The sequence below is a fragment of the Diceros bicornis genome, chromosome 10 (genome assembly GCF_020826845.1).
Source record: "Diceros bicornis minor isolate mBicDic1 chromosome 10, mDicBic1.mat.cur, whole genome shotgun sequence".
Classification (NCBI taxonomy): Eukaryota; Metazoa; Chordata; class Mammalia; order Perissodactyla; family Rhinocerotidae; genus Diceros; species Diceros bicornis.
The window spans coordinates 6,122,161-6,141,975 of record NC_080749.1 but is presented as its reverse complement, the minus strand read 5'-3'; the positions used below and the strand labels follow the sequence as shown (position 1 = coordinate 6,141,975).

General features: G+C 48.8%; 1 long non-coding RNA gene across 1 annotated transcript; it reads right to left on the bottom strand.

The window, feature by feature from the left end:
• Window positions 1-1,319: 1,319 nt before the first annotated feature.
• LOC131410484 (uncharacterized) lies at window positions 1,320-2,662 on the bottom strand. Its single transcript, XR_009221262.1, has 3 exons — window positions 2,469-2,662; window positions 1,975-2,168; window positions 1,320-1,770 (listed from the first exon to the last, which is right to left on the bottom strand). It is a non-coding gene; the product is annotated as an uncharacterized LOC131410484 (long non-coding RNA).
• Between the last annotated feature and the right edge of the window lie 17,153 nt (window positions 2,663-19,815).

Below are 19,815 nucleotides of genomic sequence, written 5' to 3'. Positions count from 1 at the left end.
GCCGCACGCGCGTGCCAGCCCCGGAGGTGGTGGAGGAACCGCATGTCAGCCAAGCCCAGGATGCACAAGGTGGCCCCTGGTCAAGTCACTGTCCTGCTCTCTGCCAAAATCCCTTTACAACTTTCTTTCCTTATCAGGCCTGTGTCTCGGGGAGTGTACATAAGTGACTACATTTGTGTGTGCTCTGCAGGCAGATGGCACGCACGCATAGCCTTGCATGTGGATTTGGACCCATATATGCAACCGTGTGGTTGTGGGTTCATGTGTGTATTCTGTGTACATCTTGTGTGTGTTTATCTGTGGGCAGCTCTTTGTGTGTTGTGTATGTGTATGTATGTTCTCTCTTCCATGGACGTGTGTGTCTACATTTCATACTTAGGGGAGGGTGCAAGAGAAAAAATATACGCTACCTGCTCCCAAGAAGCTTCTAGTGTAATTAGAGGGAAAAACCAAACATGCCGAGGTGCTCAGGTAAAAACATGGCCTGTGAGAAATTAAGTCACGTGAGCCGGAACGGATGGGTGCTGGACTCAGCTCCACCAGGCTCCATCAATTGGCAGGTGGAGACCACACCCAACAGACAGAACCTCAGTTTCCTCGTCTCCACTATGGGGCAAACAGGGGTGTCCCAGTGAGAACCTCCTGACATGTCAGAGCCTGGCCGTGGGAAAGGGCCAGCAGTGAGGAGAGCCGGTCTCGGATAGGGTTCTGGGAGGAGGAGACGCCTGTGGCCGGAGCACCCCAGGAGGCCTCCCGGAGCAGGCCATGGGAGAGCTGCATCCTGCAGAATTCGCTGCAAAGCAGAGTGGGCTGGGGAAGGCCATGAGGAGAAACAGGCTGACGAGATCATTTCTCCATCAGACCAAGTCCCATGGTTTCAAACCCAATCAGGACACACTCCTTCAGGACGACAGGGAGCATTCTTCAGAGCTACAGAGAACTGCCCACCAGCCTCCTGCACAGCCCCGCCTGCTCCCTGCAGGGAGCATGGCCCGCCCTGCCTCCCGCGTGGGGGGCGTGCAGACACCCCTGAACCAGCTACTTCACCCCTCAGGCGCCTGCACTTGCATCACAAAAGCCCTGACCCTCCCTCGCACAGCTGCAGGGGCCAGGACTGAGGGAGGCTGGAACAGGTCCCTCTCTCAGGGAAAGGAGAAAATAAATGCTACAGTGAAAGGAGAAGAGCAGTGCTCTCATTTGTCTGTGAAGCCCCGTGTCCAGAGAGTTTCATCAGCCATGAAATTAGCCCTTCATGCTCTCTGACATCAGCAGCCTGGTGAAGACTGGGGGCACTCCTCAGCACCTCTGTGAGCCCCGGGGGACACGCTCCCCGCCCGGCCCTCCCTGCTGCCTATGGGGAATTTAAAACGCAGCCTGTTTTGTAGCAGCAGCTACTGTGGGCCAGGCCACACGCAGCCATCAGAGCACACAGCAGAGCAAGGACACGGAAGCCCCGTCCCTACGCTCCGCTGGCCCTGGCTCAGCCAGAGGAAATGGAAACCAACTTCTGCAGAGCAACTCCTGAATGAAGAGACTGTCCACTTCCGAGGATTGCAGCCCTGGACACATGTAACTATAGACATGGCTCTGAGTCTTTGCCTTTTTGGACTTGGGATGACAGTGTGAGGCAGAAGGAAACACATGGACTTTACAGAGAAACGTGGGGTAAACCCTGGCTGTCCCTGCAAGTACATGTGATCCTGGAGAAGTTCCTTCACCTCTCTGAGCCTTGGTTTCTTCATCTCTTAAGTGGGGATCACAATGCCCACTCTGCGGGTAGAAAGACTCAGATCAGGCAGTGCGAGGGCTCAGTGGGCACTCTGTCTGCGCCTGGGGTGCCTGCAGCCCCTTCAACAGGTGCTGCCTGAGCCTCGGGAGGACGGGATGGGCCTTACCCCAGGGCTGTCATGTTGCTGAAGGGACCCACATGCACATATGCACGCACACACATGCACACGCACTTCGGAGACTGACCTGTGGAGTGCAGGTTTCGTGATGGTTCCGCTAGGTTGGAATATTTCTCTGTGCTTGCCTCTCTCTGAGATGAATTCTGGCAGCATCCACAGAGTCAACAGTCTGACCCAGGTATTTCAGGATGAACAAGCATCAGAAATGTTTTCTTCCATTCCTGCCCTCTCCTGGCCCAAGTGTTATTCGGGTGATTGACCCTTTAAGGAGAAAAAAAAAAACATTCATTCTCATTCTCCCCCTTCTCTCTCATCTTCTCTCCCTCTCTCCTTCCCTCTCTGGGCATCTTCAGCCAGGGGTGGGGATGGGGTGACCAGAGACAGCCCCCCTACACAGGGACCTCTCTGCTACAGCCAGTGAGACTCCAGTGCAGGAGCTGGCCCACCCCAAGTGTGGGGGTCGGGGTCCAGCACCCCTTAATGCCGTGAAGCTCCTTGGACCACGTTCCCCAGTTTCACAGGACGTGCATCCAGCACAGCCCAGCAGGCCCTGTGACCTACCTTGCTTGGAGCTGCAGAGCCAAAACTTATCTCCATTAACTGTTAACAGCGGAAAACAAGGCTCAACCTCAGGCACCGCAGGTCCCACGGTGGCATCTAGGCTTGGTGGGCGGGGCCTCTGGGCTCTCCGCATGCCTCTCAGGAAGCAGGGAACATTCCTTTGGCCATCTGCCTCTGCTCAGCCTGGGACCACCCCTGCTGGCTGCCTCTGGCGAGACGGTCAGAGCTCACCACTGCCTTTCGCTACCCCACGTTCTCTGGAGTCCCCCAGCCCAATCCCAGCCCTCCATGGGCGGGTTCCATTCTGCCCTGGTGGGTGGGGTCTTCGAGTTGCCCCTTACCATGGGGGCTGAGCACAAGTTAGTGAGGCTGCCTCCTGCCCCCTGCCCAGACCCCTCCCTCCCCCGCTAACTCCCATCCACACCTGTGCCCGAGGCCGGTGGCCCGGCGCACACCTCTTGCCCTGGGATGCCCCAGACTCATGTGGGTTTCTATCCACTCAACTCGCTTGAGTTTGCAGCCTGTTGACTTTCATCTTTGTACTGGGGAAAGGACGCTTTATGCCTTCTTCCTCTTCCCTCCTCTACACCTTTTCTGGTCTAGACTTAGCATCTTTGGGGCTGTTACCCCTTGGAACTCTTTTCAGATATCCAAAAGCTAGGAACTGCACAAATCTTTTCTCCCTCAACATGAAGTGCTTTAGCCAGAAAGAGGATTGTCTTTATGAGATTTAAGAAAGAGGATTGTCTTATGAGATTTGATAGGAGGTGTAGAAAGGAAGCCAGATTGCCAAGTTTCAATTTCCATCTGCTCCACTTAACTGCTGTGTGACCTCAGGTAAATTGGTGAACCTTTCTGTGTTTCAATGTCCACATCTATAAAATGAGGATAATAATCATGAGATAATACAGTAAAGTACTCAGAAGTATCAAGCACTGAAGAATCACTCAAAAAAATGTAGCTATTAATATTTAGAAATGCAACTGACATCTCTGTTCTCTCTCAGTGATTGTGGCTTCTATTTTCTGTTGCCTGGAGGCAACAAAGAGCCCGTGGAGGGAGCACACAGGACGGAAACAAATACAACAAAAATCTGGCAAAGAACCACCTTAGTGACTGTCTCAATGTTACCACGCACACTTACCTACGTCACTGCTCCCAACCAGCCTGTGGGCCGCACTGCCTCCCTTAGAGCCCACGGAACGGAGACCAGGGCATGAGGCTCCTCTCATGAGCAAAATCTAGAAGCTGGCCAGCCAGACCCACACCACTAGACACAATGGCTGATGAGCCTGCAGTGTGACATGGTGCACAGAGATGTGCCGTGAGTGTAGACACACGCTGGATTTAGATACTTAGTGCAAAATATGTATATATGTATATGTAAAATATCTCATTAATAACTTTTATATTTATGACAAGTTGAAATAAAATTTTTGATATATTGGGTTAAATAAAATATATTATTACAATTGATTTTGCCTGTTTCTTTTTACTTTTTTGTTAATGTGGCTATGAGAAAATTTTAAATGACATTTGCAGCTTGCATTCTGTTTCCACCAGATTCACTGAATTCCTTGAGCTCAGCAGCAGGGCCTGACCGGGGCTGAGCCTGTGGCCATGTTCCACCACTAACAAGGGTACCTCAGAAGGTCCAGGGTCTAACTCAGTCCCTCTCCCTCCCGTGCTGGCCGCTGGCTGCTGGCTGAGGAAACAACAGAGCGCGACTCCTAGAACCTGGGGAGGCTGTCCCAGCCGTGACCGGTCCATCCCACAGGCTTATAGCTCCCCCCTTCTGTGCAGCACTCCTTCAGGAAGGGGCAACTCAGCAATCAACAGCCATTGCTCACCTCAAGGTAGGTGCATAAGGGGGGCCCAGGAGATGGAGTGAGAGAGATGAGAGATTTGGAAGATTTCTCTAGAGAAGGACTTGTTTTGAAGTGCTGATGCATTTTTTTCTTCCTTCACCTCAAGCCAAGTGAAAGGGGCTTCATGAGAACCCCTTGGGGAAGCGTAGGGGCCAGACCCGACTCCCACCCAACACAAACATCTGAAGCCAGACGCCTTCCCGCAGGCCAGATGGGGGTCCTTCCCTGGGGAGTAGGGCAGGGCCGTCAGGAGAGGACCCAGAGAACGTCTGAGGGGAAGGAGCCTGCGCCCGGTGGACATGGGAAGTGGGTCAGGGCACATAGGTGCAGGAACCGCAGTAAGAGGTCCCAGCCCTGGTGCTCCATGCACCGGGGACAGGCCCCCAAACAGTCACCTGGCAGGACCCATGGACCAGGCCGAGAGCGCCTGTTATGAGTTTCCACTCATAACAACTCTGACTTTTCGCTGGCGCACAGTCACCCTTCCTCGCTTCCCTTGCAGGCAGAAGCGAGCCTGACGGTGAGTTCCACAAATTGTGGAGATAGTGTGTGGGGCCTCCAGGAAGTCTCCATAAAACAGGGCCAGTGCAGGTGTTCTCTCTGATCCTACTTTCTTTGGGTGTGTCTCGGCTGGGTCTATTGTATTTTCACCCCAGGTCTGAGTCACATTTCCAACAACAAGGTATGTTCAGTGACTGCAAACAGCTCAGGGTGGCTACACCCAGGGCAGGTGTGAGGGACAATGGAGCAGCCTGAGGCTGCAGAAGCAGAGAGGCATGTCACACGGAGCCTTGCATGGCCTCCAGAGAATGTCTCCTTCCTCTCAGGAGCAGCGGGTGCCGCTGAAGAGTTCTCGCAGCACACCGGCACAATCATGCGTCTGTTTCCAGAAAGGCCACTCCAGAAAACGGATTTGAATTTGTGGGAGATCAAGATTTGGCCTCCCTGAAATAGATCTCTTTACCTTGATTGTTTTCTCTGAGGGACATTTGACCTCCCCCACTAACTGCCTAAAGAATTTGACATGGTGGCTCCTTCCTGGAACAGATCTTCTATCATGATGGCTGTAATGATAATGTAAAATAGATGTTACAATGGGAGGGTCACCAAGCCCCGTTTTATCAAAAAACTCTGTCTCTCCCTGACCACATTATCTATAGATGACCCTGAAAAGAATTGTCTTCTTGCTCTCTGGAGTCCCAAACCATTACCCACCCCCAATACCTTCCTCGCCTTTAGCTATAATACTTAAGCAAGCAGCTTAGACAGAGGGACGAGTTGCTCATTTCTGAGTTTCTCCCATGTATACATGTTATTAAACTTGGTATTATTTTCTCCTGCTAACCTGTCTTGTTAATTATTTGGCCAGACATAAGAACCTTAAGGAAAAGGGCAGAGGGAGATTCTCCCTCTCTCCTGAAAAAATCAAGAGGCGGGTCAGGACACAGTGGCCGTGTGCTCTCAGGTACTGGCAGTGAAGATGAAGACGAGTAGACAGAGTTGACAAATAGTAAGAAAGTTCTAGAAGGGGGTTTGTTACTGATCAGCCCTGGGTGCTAAAGGAGAAGGCAGGGTCAAGAGCCAGACCTAGGCTTCTGGCTTTGGCAGCCTTGCGTCCAATGGATCCATTCACGAAGAGAGAGAACGCTGCAGAAGGAGGCGCCTGGGGAAGGTGAGGAACTCAGCATTGACGAGGAAAGATCAGAATCCAGATACGTCCAGGAGACAGTGCACAAGTATGCAGTTTAGGAGAGAGTGGTCAGTAATCATAACGGAGCAGTTACTGAGTGCTTACGAGATGCCGGATAGTATTCTAAGCACTCCATGTGTGCTATTATTATCTCTTTCTGCAGATGACAAAACTGAGGCACAGAGAGGTTGTGACCCCATCTCCTAACTACTATGCTGTACTCCGCTCTCAGAGGGACAAAAGCTGAGGCCTCAATAAGAGGAGGACTGAGAATGGCCCGTGCAACAGTCAGGAGGCCACGTAGGCCATTGGCCAGAGCGTTTTAGTGGAGGGATGAGGCCAGGCGCCAACTTCGATGGATGAAAGCAAAGACAGGAGAAGAGAAACACCACAGCGGTGAAATGGAGGCCAGATGGAGGGTGGTAGCTGGAGACAGATGAGTCAAAGCAGAATTTTCTAAATGTTAGTGGGTTTGAGTGGATTTAAATGCTGTGGGGGACGGAGAAGGGATGGAGTGGAGGAGTCAGGCCCCGGGGAGGCAGGAAGGGCTGCAGAGGAGCAGAAGGTGGAGGGTCTGGCACTGAGCAGTGGGGCATCTCCGCTGAGGAAGAAGGGAGGGAGGGAGGCAGGGAGGCCGAGGAAGGAGAGGAGAAGGGAAGAGTAGGGACACGGGTCAATTTGTTAACTCGCTGGGGGAGCAGGGAATCTCTGTCTGATAAAGTCTTCCAGCTACCCAGCAGAAGGGTAGTCCACCATGAGCTGAGACAGGGGAGTAACATAAAGAAGCGGGAGCTATAGGCCTGGAGAAGGCTTAAAATGCTCACTGTGGGGACAAAAGGAGAGACTGCTGGCCAGAGCCTCACCCCCTCCTCCCCCAGGGAAAAACTGGGGGCTCGTGGGTCCAGGGGTGTGACCAGAGCCTGCAGAGGAAGTCTCTTCTGTCCTGCTTTTAGCAAGGCTGGACCCCCTGGGGGAGGGCAGCTGCGGCTTGGGCAGAAACTATCTGATTTGGGGACCAGGTGCTAAGATGCCCCCAGAGCAGGACATAAAAAGTTAACTTTTCCCGTAGCCGAGAACTAATAAGTAGATTATATAATAAAATCACAATACAGTGTAATATGGCAAGAAATAAGATGCTATATTGACCTCCCTCGGCCTGATCCCTGCATCTACCTCTCAGGGGAGAGGGGGCTGGAACAGTGAGAGGACAAGGTGAGAACCCCCAGACTGTCATCCCAGAGGGACTGGCCACCCTGGGTCAGTGTCCACTTCTGCGAGGCGGTGATGTGGGCCCCGGGCATGACCCTGCCCGTCACTGGAGCTCGTACCCAGAGAAACCTCCACAGGGCTAATTACCAGGCAGAGCACTGACATTCCAGAATTAAATTAATTCAATATCACCCATAAAATAAAACTTGCAGGTCCACTCACCGAGCTCCCCACACGAGGTCACGATCATCTCATTTCAGGAATATTTATTCACTCCAGATCCCAGCACTTCCCAGCAACAGGGACTGTTGGTTCCTATAATTTAGGTCTTTTTTTTTCCTTCCTAGAAAAATAAATTACCTAAACAAATTGAATAGAATAAACAGCTTGAATTGCAAATTATAAAGTTGCCTAGGCCAGCAGTACAGGAGGTTGTTATTCACAATATGTCACTTTAAGATAAGTTAATAAAGAAATATAGAGGAGAATCCATTTTTGGTCATCATTAGCATATACAGTACAAAAAGCTACAGGGTATTCAATTAATTCTAGACCATAATTATAGAGCAAGAGTCTTGCATATAAATCAACTTTCTTTTCTTTTTCTTTTTTTCCCCTCACCTTCCATGTAACAGGAAATGCCATTTCCAGCCAGGGTTTGGAAGGAGGATGCATGGTGCTGCCCAGCCACAAGGCTCTGGGGCCCCAAGAACTTAGGGGGATCTTCAACCCTGGAGGCATTCCATAAACTTCTGACAACCAGAAAATCATAATTACCATCTCTGCAATCATTTCCCATTTTTCTCCAGCTGCCGTCTGTCAAGAGGTGCTGGGCACCTACACCTCGTGTAACTTGTGCAGTCACTAATTAATCCCAGAAGACAGCACAAGCTAAATGGAAATGCATTATCTTAAAAAGATGGAAGGAAACCAGCCACCATAAGATACCGCAGAAGGAGGGCAACTCCCTGCGTCTCTGTGGAAAAGAAAATAATGGAGGAAATGATTTGCAAAATGCAAGCTCAAACTCGGTGCTTAACATTAAGTGCTGGAAATCGCAGTTCTAGAGTGGGGACTTCTAAATTGTGGTCTTGGGACTGCTGGGCTCTGGGGACATTTCTCAGGTCACATGGGGTGTTTTTACTCACTGTTCACTTCTGGACCTTTTTAGAAAATTTGAATTTTCTGTTTGTTTCTCAGCTCAGTTTCTTTTTCTTCTGCCCGCAAATCATGCATTCCTCTTCTCTCTGAGTGTATTGCTAGATAGAAGGACATCTCTACATGATCAAGCTTCCCTGTTTGCCTTTAAATACACATTTCCCAGGTCTTGAAAACATGGAAACGTCCCCAAGTCCTGTGTTCCATTTTCTAAAGGACGTGACTATGCTTCTGAGGGTCCTGTCCCAAAGCGTGGGCCCACCTGTGGTTTCTGTCTGCCTGAGGCACTTCCTCTCCCAGCCTCCAGGCACTGCTCTTCACCAACTGCCTTCTTACCTGCACAGCAATGTGACCTGGGTTGGCCAATCAGACTGGTCGCCACTGTGGCAGGGCTGATACGTGGCCAATCAGGATCTTCTGGGCGGATCTCTATGGATGACTAGGTGAAGAGGTCACAGGTGCTAAGAACCCATTAGGGCTGTGCTGTGGGCCCCTCTGTGCCACCTGCTCGAGAGGAGTGTGCCCAGAGCAAGGCCAGGCCTCCAAGTGTGAAGATTCTGCTGGTGACATCCTCCAAGCCTCTGGACTTGGCCTTGCCTGAGCCATCTTGTCTTGGACTTTCAGTTTTAGGATCCAATGCACTCCCTTTTGTCACTAAGACAATTTAATTGGGTTTCTGTCAATTGCAAATTAAAAGATCCTGCCTGGATAGACCTTCTCCTGGCCCCTCACTGCCTGTCCTCTGTACTTCTGGCCTCCTGCTGCCCTCTCCCTGCCCAGGTAGCAGCCAGAGCCTGGCAGGAGGGTGGGCCTTTGATAAAAACCCCGGCTTCTTGCCCCACGTGGGGCCCTCTGCATCTGGGAAGGCTCATGGATGAGCGGGGTCATGGGCTGAGGGAGAGTGGCTTCTGGGAAAGTGTAGGCTATCTCCATGCTCCCCACTGCATGAGGCTCAGAGGGCCTAAGTGACCATGCAGCCAACACAGGGGTCTTCTATGGCTCCCCAGGGTCTGGAAAACACCCAATCCTCCCATTTCTTCATCCACAGATACTGTTGAACAAGCTGGGCACAGGGGACACGCCAGAAAACAAGACAGACATAGCCCCTGCCCATCAATCCAGGCCCCTGCCCAACACTGGAGCCTCCCCGCCTGCCAATTCTGCCGCCTCCCACCCCAAGACCCCACTTTCACACACACACACACACACACACACACACGCGTGCACACGTGCACACAGAGGTGCACCCACACTCAGCAGCTTCATGTTCGGACACGCCTCCTTTCCTCTGCCAAGTCCCTCTTCTCCACCTCTTCTCTTCCTCCCTCGCCATCCCCTGGATAATTCTTCTGAAATCTTTGTGACTCAAGCTCAGCTTTGTGACTCACCTCCCCAGGAAGCCTGTGTGCAGAGCCCCTCCTCCAGCTCCCTCAGCCCTGTGCTCCCCATCTCAGGCTCGAGCCCATGGAGAGCCCCCTCTTCCCCTAGAGGCGGTGGACCCATGGCTCACAGCACAGTCCCCCACCCGGATGAACTTGGCAAACCTCTGCAAACAAATGAGTCCTTGAATCTCTGCAGCTGCCCAGCTGAGCTCCTGGAGGTCCTTGTTGTGGATTATAAACTTAAAGAACTTATTTCAAGAAGTTTCCCAGACTGGAAGAGGAGGGTAGAGCTTCAGAAAAGTTCTAGAGGAGCCCATTCTCAGCCAAGTCCTCCAGAGTTATCAGGTATTTTGGAGCATCTCTATAGCCCCTGAGAGCAACGCTATTCTCTCATCAATGAACATTCACCAAGACTGGAGGCCAGGGTCTCTGTCGGGCCCTGAGAGGGGAGTGAAAGAGCCAAGACCACCTCCCTCAGGGTCCTGCCACCCTCTACCTTCTGCCTTCTGCCTTTCAGGGTCCTTGTCAAAGCCTGGAGACCCTGGGCTGGAGGCCATGGGATGAGGCCTGGGGACAGCTACCCCCAAATCACAAAGCCTCAGAGCTCCAGAGGCTCCCGGGGCTGTTGCAACACTCACCATGCACAGATGTACTCGGCCCAGGTTTCCAGGGCATTGGCGACAAACTGAGCCCAAGGCCCACATCCCCTAAGGTGGGAATCCCCTAGTGTAGGGCCTTTAACACCTCTCACATTCCTCTTTCCTGGGGCATTTACTGAGTGTCTGCTCTGTATTCAGCACTTTACCCAGAATCCTCCCACAACCTTATAGTTTACAGATGGGGCAAATGAGTCTCAGAGGGCCTAAGTGACCATGCAGGGCCTCCATCCAGCTGGATGAGGGGCATTCAGGACCATGAGCCCAGGTTGCCTGACTCTACAGCTCAGCCAGGTACTGCCTGATCTGGGAGTTTCCTGAGAATGGGAACTTATTAGAGCCAAGCCCACAAGACTGAGTGAGGGGGCGTCTCTGACACGTAGGGGGCAGGAACCCACGGGACAGAGCAGGTGGGGCCCTGGGCGGGGGAGACGAGATGAGTCCCAGGGAGAAAAGATGGCTGTGGCTCCAGTGCCCTGGGCAGTGCCTCCTCCCGGCTCTCCATCCCACAAGCTTCCCATGGGATGTGGCTGCTGGAGTGCTCACTTGATAAATCATCATAGGGCCTCTCCCTGAGGGTCTCTGGGACTTTACAAAACACTCCGTACCTGAGTGGGGAGGCCTGTGGGTCAGGACCGTTAGCCTGGGTGTCTTTCCTTGGTTGGGTTTTAATCCAAATGGATATTTCAGGCCCAGACAATGCTTTTCCCAAAGTTCCTTCCAGTGCTACTAATGCCAGGACCCAACGAAAATGAAGTGGGCCGGTCCAAAACTGTCCAGGCTGCGGTCAGGTGCTTGCCCAGCCTGGGAGTGGTGGCCACCATTCCATCACTGAGCTTCAACCGAGAAAAGACAGTGCTTCACACACAGCAAAATGGGGCTCCGACGACTTCTGTGAGGAGAGAGCTTGGGTGAGTCACCCCAGTGTGTCAGTCACCCCAGTGTGTCAGTCATTTTGCTGTGAGTCACATGGTATGGGAATCACCCAGAATGTACCACTCTGGTGGAGTCATCCCACAGGACAGACGGGTGTCACACAAAAGTCAGGAGGATGGGTCCATAAACCATGGGCAGAGTCACGACTTTGCCCTAAGGAGCATCTTTGAAGGTCCTTCCCTTCCTGCAGCCCCTAGTCCACCCTTCCACTTGTCACACATCTGTGGCTGGGAAGCTGCTCCCTGTTTCTAGTTAGATCATTGCTGGGACCTTTTGAAGAGTCTAGTACTGCAGGGAAGCAAAGGTGATAGGCTTGTGAACCTTGCTTGGCCCAAAGACAGTAGTCCTCTCCCCACGGGGACCCCTGTGCTGCCTCCCCTGGACAATGCAAACCAGCACCCACCAGCCACACCTCCCTCTCAGATCCACCTCCTCCAGTCTCTGTGCCCAGCAATGTTGTCCACTCCTCTTCCTCCTCAGATGTAAGTCCTTCCTGGGACCCCTGTGAGGGGGCATAGAGCCCTGGAGCAGGCTGCAATAAATCCAATCATCAAGTCATTTGTTCACTCAGTTCTTCACTCATTTATACAAGGGTCACATATAGACCATATGCTGCAAGTGTCTGAGACAACCCAGCAGCTCCTTCAGGTTGGGTGTCAGACTCCAAGTACAGGCTCCTGCAGGGGTCTCTACACCAGGCAATAATGCAAGGCCGCCTGTGCATTGAGTCCAGACATGCTGCTCCTGATCTGAGACCAATGAACCCAGAATAAAAGCTGTCTTCCCTCCCTCACTACACACACAGTAGAGGAACAGGTATGGGGCAACCAAAACACACGCTTCCACTAGGAAAGGAAAAGAATGGGAGACACACGCCACACTGGCCAGTTGGATTCTGAAATCCTGCTGGGTCGGCTGAAGGGGAACTCCCACCCAGGAAAGGGAATGTTCCTTAATTAGATCCTAATTCTGTTCTGGAGGTGAGGCTTCACAGGCTGTGATTCCAGGGCCCTTGGTTCTGCCTTTTGGGGAAGATCCTCCTTTTCTGCTGTTCTCATAGCCACACCTGAGGAGGGCACTAGAGAACATGTCCTTTCATTAGGGCTGAGCATCTCATTCCACCTTCTTTCTGTAGAAGGTTGGAGGTCCAAAGATCACTTTAAGTCTCAGTTACAAACCATTTTGGTCCAGACATTTGATTTCTTTGGCAGTAGATCTCCCTCAAAAACCTGAAAACGTAGTCAGCTTCTTACCGATTTAATTCTACTCACCTCCATGTGACATTGTCCCTGCAGAGTTCTCAAAAAATGCCTCTCTCGCTCTCTCTCTTTCTCTCTCTCTCTTTAATTTCAGGTATCTAGATGCTCATTCTCTTTCCATGGGCTATTTTGCCTGACTAAAAGGATTTATTGGTCATTATCTTCATCCACTCAGATGTTTAAACAATGGATGTGATGAGCAAACCCTTATTTTGGTCCTTGCTACAAATCTGAGTTTTAACTGCCTTTTGTGCTCAAGCATTTCTCAATGTTAATTTTTACTGTTTGGAATTGAGAAGTAATTGCTTCATCCAAGTATACAAGTCCCCAGATTTCTTGACTCTATTCTCGTTCATTTTCAGCCAACAGCACCCAACACACCCTATTAACATTCTGCTTTATGGGCTCTTCCCTTTAAACTAAGAGTGTTTAGTTACTTGGGCAATTATCTACTTTTTGAAATATCACAGGTGGTGGTGTTACCAAATATTTCACCAGCACCTGGCATGGGCACCATGCTTCCAGTCTCTAATACAGACTGTGGTCTCCTTCCCTGCAGTGGTGAATACTCACGGAGGAGTAGATTGAATGAGTGGAGAGAATAAATTGAGAGTCCTGCTTCAGCCAAAATAATTTTGAGATGCTTGTTAGACACATGCTATGCGTTTGGATTCAGGGAAGGGGTTCATGATGAAGATATCAACGAGGGAGTCACTGGCCTCTTGTTTCTTTGTGGACTGAGAAACATGAATAAATAAAATAAACCAATGTTACTGCAATAAACAAAAAATTTAAAAAAAAATAAAATAAATGATGAATTTATTCTGAATGAATTTTTTTAATTTAGGATCTCTTAAACAAGGCATTTTTCAAACTCAACACAACACTGGAGACTTTGTTACTCCTACGCAACCCCTCCCTGCATCTCAGTCCCACCCTTCAACTATGAGAACCACTTTCTTCAAGAGCACAGCTACTGAGAGAAACTGCGGTGTCCCTCTGGGATCCTGGAGGAGACAAAAGCTGTGAACCACTGGTCGCCCAAGATGATCTAAGTCCTTTTCAAGTCTGACAATGTCTGCCTGCATAAGTGTAAGTTAAATGCACCGTGCTTCTTTTATTATAGACACTCTGAAATATTAAAGAAGGTTAATAATTAAGGTTAATCTTGAACCAGTTCAAAGCTCCAGCACTAATTTGAGCCACTTGACTTCCCCATCATGCAAAAACTTCCTCTCCATCAGTCCTCCCCTCACCCTGAGCAGGTGGACTCAGTGAAAAAACATTATGAAATGCATCACTTTAGTGCATCTATAGGGACAATTCCAGAAGCTCACAGAGGTTGTGCTCAACTGTCTTCACTCTTCAAGGCTCAGGTAAACAATCAATTTGAAGTGCTTGGGGTCTTTTTTTTCTTGATCAACATGAATACGTATGTCATCCGCACACACCAGCAGCTTAACAACACGGCATTTAAATATTTCACTGCCCAGGTAAATACATTTGATGCCTGAGTCCCAGTTTGAATTAAGTATTTATTGTGCATATTTTTCCAAAGCCCATTTTAAATCTAGGGATTTATCAACCTGTTCAAAGAAGGACACCAGATCCCTAGGAACAGCTGGAGTTCAGTCCTAGGCCCTGGCTGATCAAAGGTGACCTACAAGCATCATAAAAATGAAAAGGAAAATGAGGCTGCCACTTTGATTAAGTTTATGCTAAGAGAGAGTTACTTCATGGGACACTGAGGACCGGAAGGGACACTAGGTCCTATTGCCAGAACAAGCTTCTGAACTAAAAATGCAATCCATGGCTAAAGGATAGCTACTGGAAAAGTCACAAAAATATTGTGGGGAAACCATACACTCATCTTGACAGGCACCGGCTGTGAAATCGCAGGTTCTGACGAGACACTGCTGCTGCATGTCCTGGGACAGAAGTTGTGACTTTTGACCAATGAGAAATTGGCTTATTCAATTTCTGGGCAAACAATCTTGGTGCCTAGGAGGATCCTCGAGGCTCAGGGGATGTCCAGAGGAGAAACTTGCTCCTTGCATGAGTAACAGCACAGGTGGAATCCAAGCACCTTTCTGTCCTTTGTTTAATCTGAATTTTCTTGAAGTTGTCCCACTCCTTCACTTCCTGGACACCTTTTTCACGCTGGATGTGTGATGAGGCTTGGTGTTCCTCCTACTTCTTCAACCCATCCTTCTCAGTTGCCTTCTTCATCTCCTTTTCCACTGCCTGTCCCCCGTGTGTTCCTCTCCACCCTCTCCCCGGACCCTTGTATTCCGGCCCACAACTTCACCGCCACATCAATCAGTAGTACTTGCCTTTGCAGGATCCTTTGAAAATCTGATGAAAGCTGTGAGTCTTCCATTCAGAAAAAAATACACACACACATGTAATTTTGCATTTACTTCAGGGGAGGAACTGACTCCGGGAGAACCCCCACGCCCCTGCCCACCTTTATGCCGGTGACCCCCCAGCTCCCCAACGAGCTCTGCCTGACTCAGGACTGTAAGCCACTGGAAGGACAGTGGGGACTATTGCTCTCTACTGAACTCCCAGCACCTACACTGTAAGAACCCAATGAACATTTGTTAAATGGTGAAAGACGAATTTTAACTTATAAAAACACATAATATTTTAATATACAGAGAAAAGTTTTCAAAAGTGCATATAAAGTATGATCTTAATGATAGAAGAATTTGCCTAGAACAAAATTGGGAGGAAACACAGCAAAATATTACCAAGCAGGTTATTTCCTGGCAGTGGAATTATGGGAGATTTTTATTTTATTCTTTAATCTTTGCTTTATTTTACAAATATTTTTTCAAAGCACATTTAGCCATATATTTTAGTCCAATTTTCTCTCATGAGCTATTTTGAAGAAAGAAAGTATAAACCCTGGGTCTCACCATTCACCGCCGCAACTCACTCTCCTCTCTCACAGAACAGATCCTGATACTCCAAGGTGTGACATTTCTTCCTTGAGGGTCATGAAAGCTTGAGGGTATTTCAGGGTCCAAAACTGAAATTTCTAGGTACCCTGAAGTCAGCCTCTACCCTGCCTTATTTCGGGGAGCCAGGCCTATTAAACCAGGTGGTTAAGCTGGAGTGGGGACAGAGAGAGGTGAGGGAGGGATGGAGGTGGGTGATTGAGGGGGAGGGTATAGGTTAGCTTTGCCCCAGGAGTTTGGGGGCTTCTGCAAGAGCAGAGACCCATGCTCCATTTGGCTGCAGTACTCCCAGAGAGTCAAGACTCTAGAAATGCAGCCTCTCTGGCAGTGGTGGACTGGGCACTGGCTGCGAGGCACAAACTGGGCATCTCTAAGCGCTGGATAGTGGAACCAGAAAGCAGTGAGCACTGGGGAGGCAGCTGAGAAGAGCTGGGTTCTCTGGCCCCAGCAAGGCTGGGATACTCATAGGAATTCCCAGACAGGAGCAGGGACCTCCAATAATGACTGAGGGTACACATCTCCAAGAGCCTGATTTCGTTCAATTTAGAAAAATAAAACAAAATGATGGTTTCCATACCCAAGGATCTAGAGCAAAGTCCTCTCTTACATGCATGGAACTGGGTACTATTTGGCGTGTTGGTTGGTGGTTGTTTTCTGTTGCTGCCGCTGATGGAATCGGCCTTTGAAATCTTGGCTGCAAGAAAGACACAGACAATCCCTGAGGCCTGAAAGTCTCCTTGGAAAGTGGTCAGTCCCATGGCTTTCAAGCTGTGCTCTGCAGAGCTTCCTCAAACCCACCACAGAAGCTGAGAAGAGCAAAAAGTCAGGGCTCCCCTCAACTAGACCAGAGCAATTCTGCTTTTATATTTCGTTTAACACAATTCCCTGAGTCCATTCACAACAAGACCGTGGCTTTAACATGTAGGGGAAACACTAGTCCTGGCCCCCATCTCACGAGGCCCAGAAAGGAAAAGTTATTCCTCGCCCTGGGGAAATAAACAGAGGCTGGACTGGAACCTAGGACTCCTGGCTCAATCCAGGGTTCTCTCCAACTTTGTTATTTTTTCCCATAAGGAACAGAGATAATAGGAGCATGTGTCCATACAATGGGATTGCCTTGGCTGTTTCTGCAATTCTGTTGTAACCCCTCATATCTTTCCAGGCTCAGGAGCAAGTAACAGAAAGTTTCTGGCAAGAAGTGCATTTTGGCGGATTTCCACAAATGCAACATTTATGTTCAAAGAAAGGTAAAGCTCTGTATTTGGCCAGAGTGATGAGAAGAGACAAACTCACCCCTTCACAAGTACCCAAACCCAGGGCCCACCGGTTTCCTGCAGACCTGCAAAGGCACCCTCCTCCAGTGATGCATGAGACAGCCAATGGTGGATCCATTGGAGGCCCTTCAGCCTCCATTTCTGCCCCCTTCTAGTCCACCAAGATTAGGGAACTAAAAACGACACCCCCCCAGACACCCTTGCAGCTAGGGCTCCAGAGATGGCTCAAGTTCCACCAATCAGACACACTACCTTAGACTTTGGTTTGAATCTGGAGTGTAGGAGTAGAGAGGCAAATCATGCGACATCCGTTTGGATGGGGTACTAGAGCCAGCAGTTGTAGTGGCAGCTTCTTAACTCACTAAGTGGTTTCCTGATTCGGCAATTTCTGCAGCAACAGTGGCGGGTTTTCATGTTATTCTGCATGGTCTTCTCCATCTTAGCAGAGTGATTCTGGGGGCTGGGAATTTTTCCTGGAAAACTGACCTAGGTTCTTCTACAGCTCTCTGAACTATCTTGTAAGCACCTAATTCCCTGTCTTAAAACATTTCTGCTTAAACCAGCTAGGTAGATTCTGTTGTCTGCAACTTAACCCTTATTGAACTTGGGCATCTTTGCCAATCTGATAAGAGAAAAAAATTGTATTCATTATAGTTTTAACTTAATCTTCTCTTAACTTGAGTGAAGTTTAAAGTCTTTTTCTATATTTAAAAGGCATTTGTATTTCCTTTTCTGTGAACAATCTGTTCTTTTTTAAGAGGTATAAGCTTGTTCGTCATATTACTCTCCTATTATTTCTTCCATTGGCTTTATGGTTTTACTTTTCACATTTAGATCTTCAGTGCAACTGGATTTCCCAATTATATATGGGTTAAGGTAGGTAGTCAGTACTATAAGTACTCTCTACTTCTTGATTTATGTGTGTCTTTCATCATATCATGTTCGCATGGGTTTGCCCCTGAGCCATCTCTACTCTGTCCCAGTGGTCTATTTGCCTATTTTTACACCAGTATCACACTGTTTTTATTATGGTAACCTTGCAACACCTCTTCTAAATAGTAGGGTAAATCCTCTTCCTTGCTCTTCTTTCCCAAAATCATCTTAATTATTTATGAATACTTCTTCTCTATAAATTTAAAAATAATTCCATTAAAGTCTTCAGAATATCAAGCTAGAATTTTTGTTAGGATTGTATTGACTTGACAGATTAATAGACTATTTACACCTCTATGAAGTTAATTTATCCAGTCATGAGTATCTATTTAGATGTTTTAAGTCTTTTTTTTTTTTTTTTAAATTTTATTTATTTATTTTTCCCCCAAAGCCCCGGTAGACAGTTGTATGTCGTAGTTGCACATCCATTCTAGTTGCTGTATGTGGGACACGGCCTCAGCATGGCCGGAGAAGCGGCGCGTGGGTGCTCGCCCGGGATCCGAACCCGGGCCGCCAGCAGCGGAGCGCGCGCACTTAACCGCCAAGCCACGGGGCCGGCCCGATGTTTTAAGTCTTTTATTTTTACATTTTTCTCTATTGATATTTTGTATAATCTCCATCAATTTTTTTTTTTTTTTTTGCTGAGGAAGACTGACCCTGGGCTAACATCTGTGCCCATCTTCCTCTACTTTGTATGGGATGCTGCCACAGCATGGCTTAACAAGCGGTGCGTTGGTGCGTGCCCGGGATCCGAACTGGCAAACCCAAGGCCGCCACAGCGGAGCGCATGCACTTAACCACTTGCACCACCGGGCCAGCCCCCATCTTCCTCCACTTTATATGGGACGCTGCCACAGCACGGCTTGCCAAGCAGTGCCTCGGTGCGCACTCGGGATCTGAACCGGCAAACCCCGGGCTGTGGCAGCAGAGCGCGAACACTTAACCACTTGTGCCACTGGGCCGGCCCCCCATCAATTGTTAGATAATTTATAGTCTTTATAACTATTGTGAATATCTTATTTTATATTGTATTTTTCAATGGTTATTGATGTTGAAAATAAATGCTATTGATTATTGTAAATTGACCTTGTATCTAGCAACCCCAATGACTGTTCATATTAGATTTAATTATTTTCTGTTGATTCTGTTGTGTTTTCTATGTAGAAAATCATCTATAAATAGAGTTTTATCCCCTCCTTCCTATTCTTATAACTTTCATTCCTTTTCCTATCTGATGGTATTTTCCAGAATCTTCAATACCATGTAAAATCTGGCATCAGGCAAGGTCATTCTTAATTTCTTCTTGATTTTAAAGGGAATTCTAAAATTTTTGCATTAAATATGATATTTGCTGTTGGGTTTTGGTTTATAAACGCTATCTAAGGAAGTCTCTTTCTAGTTCTACTTTCCTAAAATGTTTTTCATTGTTAAATGGTTGTTGACTTCCCAGAAGGGCTAAATTGAAAAAGACAGACACATAAAGTGTTGACAAGGATGTGGCTGCTGCTGGGAGTGTAGGTTGGCACAACCACTGTAGCAGATACGGTCAGGGCTCCACCCAGAACCTCCCAATCCTTTGTTTCTGCTCCCCTCCCCCACCTTCACTGGTTTTGCCCCCAATTGCCCACACCTGCAACTCTTTTTAAGAGGATGGTCCTTATGCTACTGGGACCACTTTGCCCACACGGACAAAGAGCCAGAAATGCCCCCCATGGCAGCCCTTCAGTCAACGACTAATAGATGAAGGAGTGTGAAAGCCCAGCAACCTCACCTCAGGTCGGGGTAGCTCTGAGGCGTATTTTACATTCCTAAGGCCTCTTGTGGGGTCAGTGAAGCTCTGCTCCATGGGACTTGGCCTTAAATCACACCCTTGCTTGGGTTCTTCCTCTTCTCTGTCTTCCTTCCCCCACTACTTTACCCATTTCCCTTGAAAGCTCATCCTTAAAGAGTCACACATACATAAATACTCATCCCAGGATCTGCTTCTGACCCCTACTTCTAACTTAAGACTATCACCTT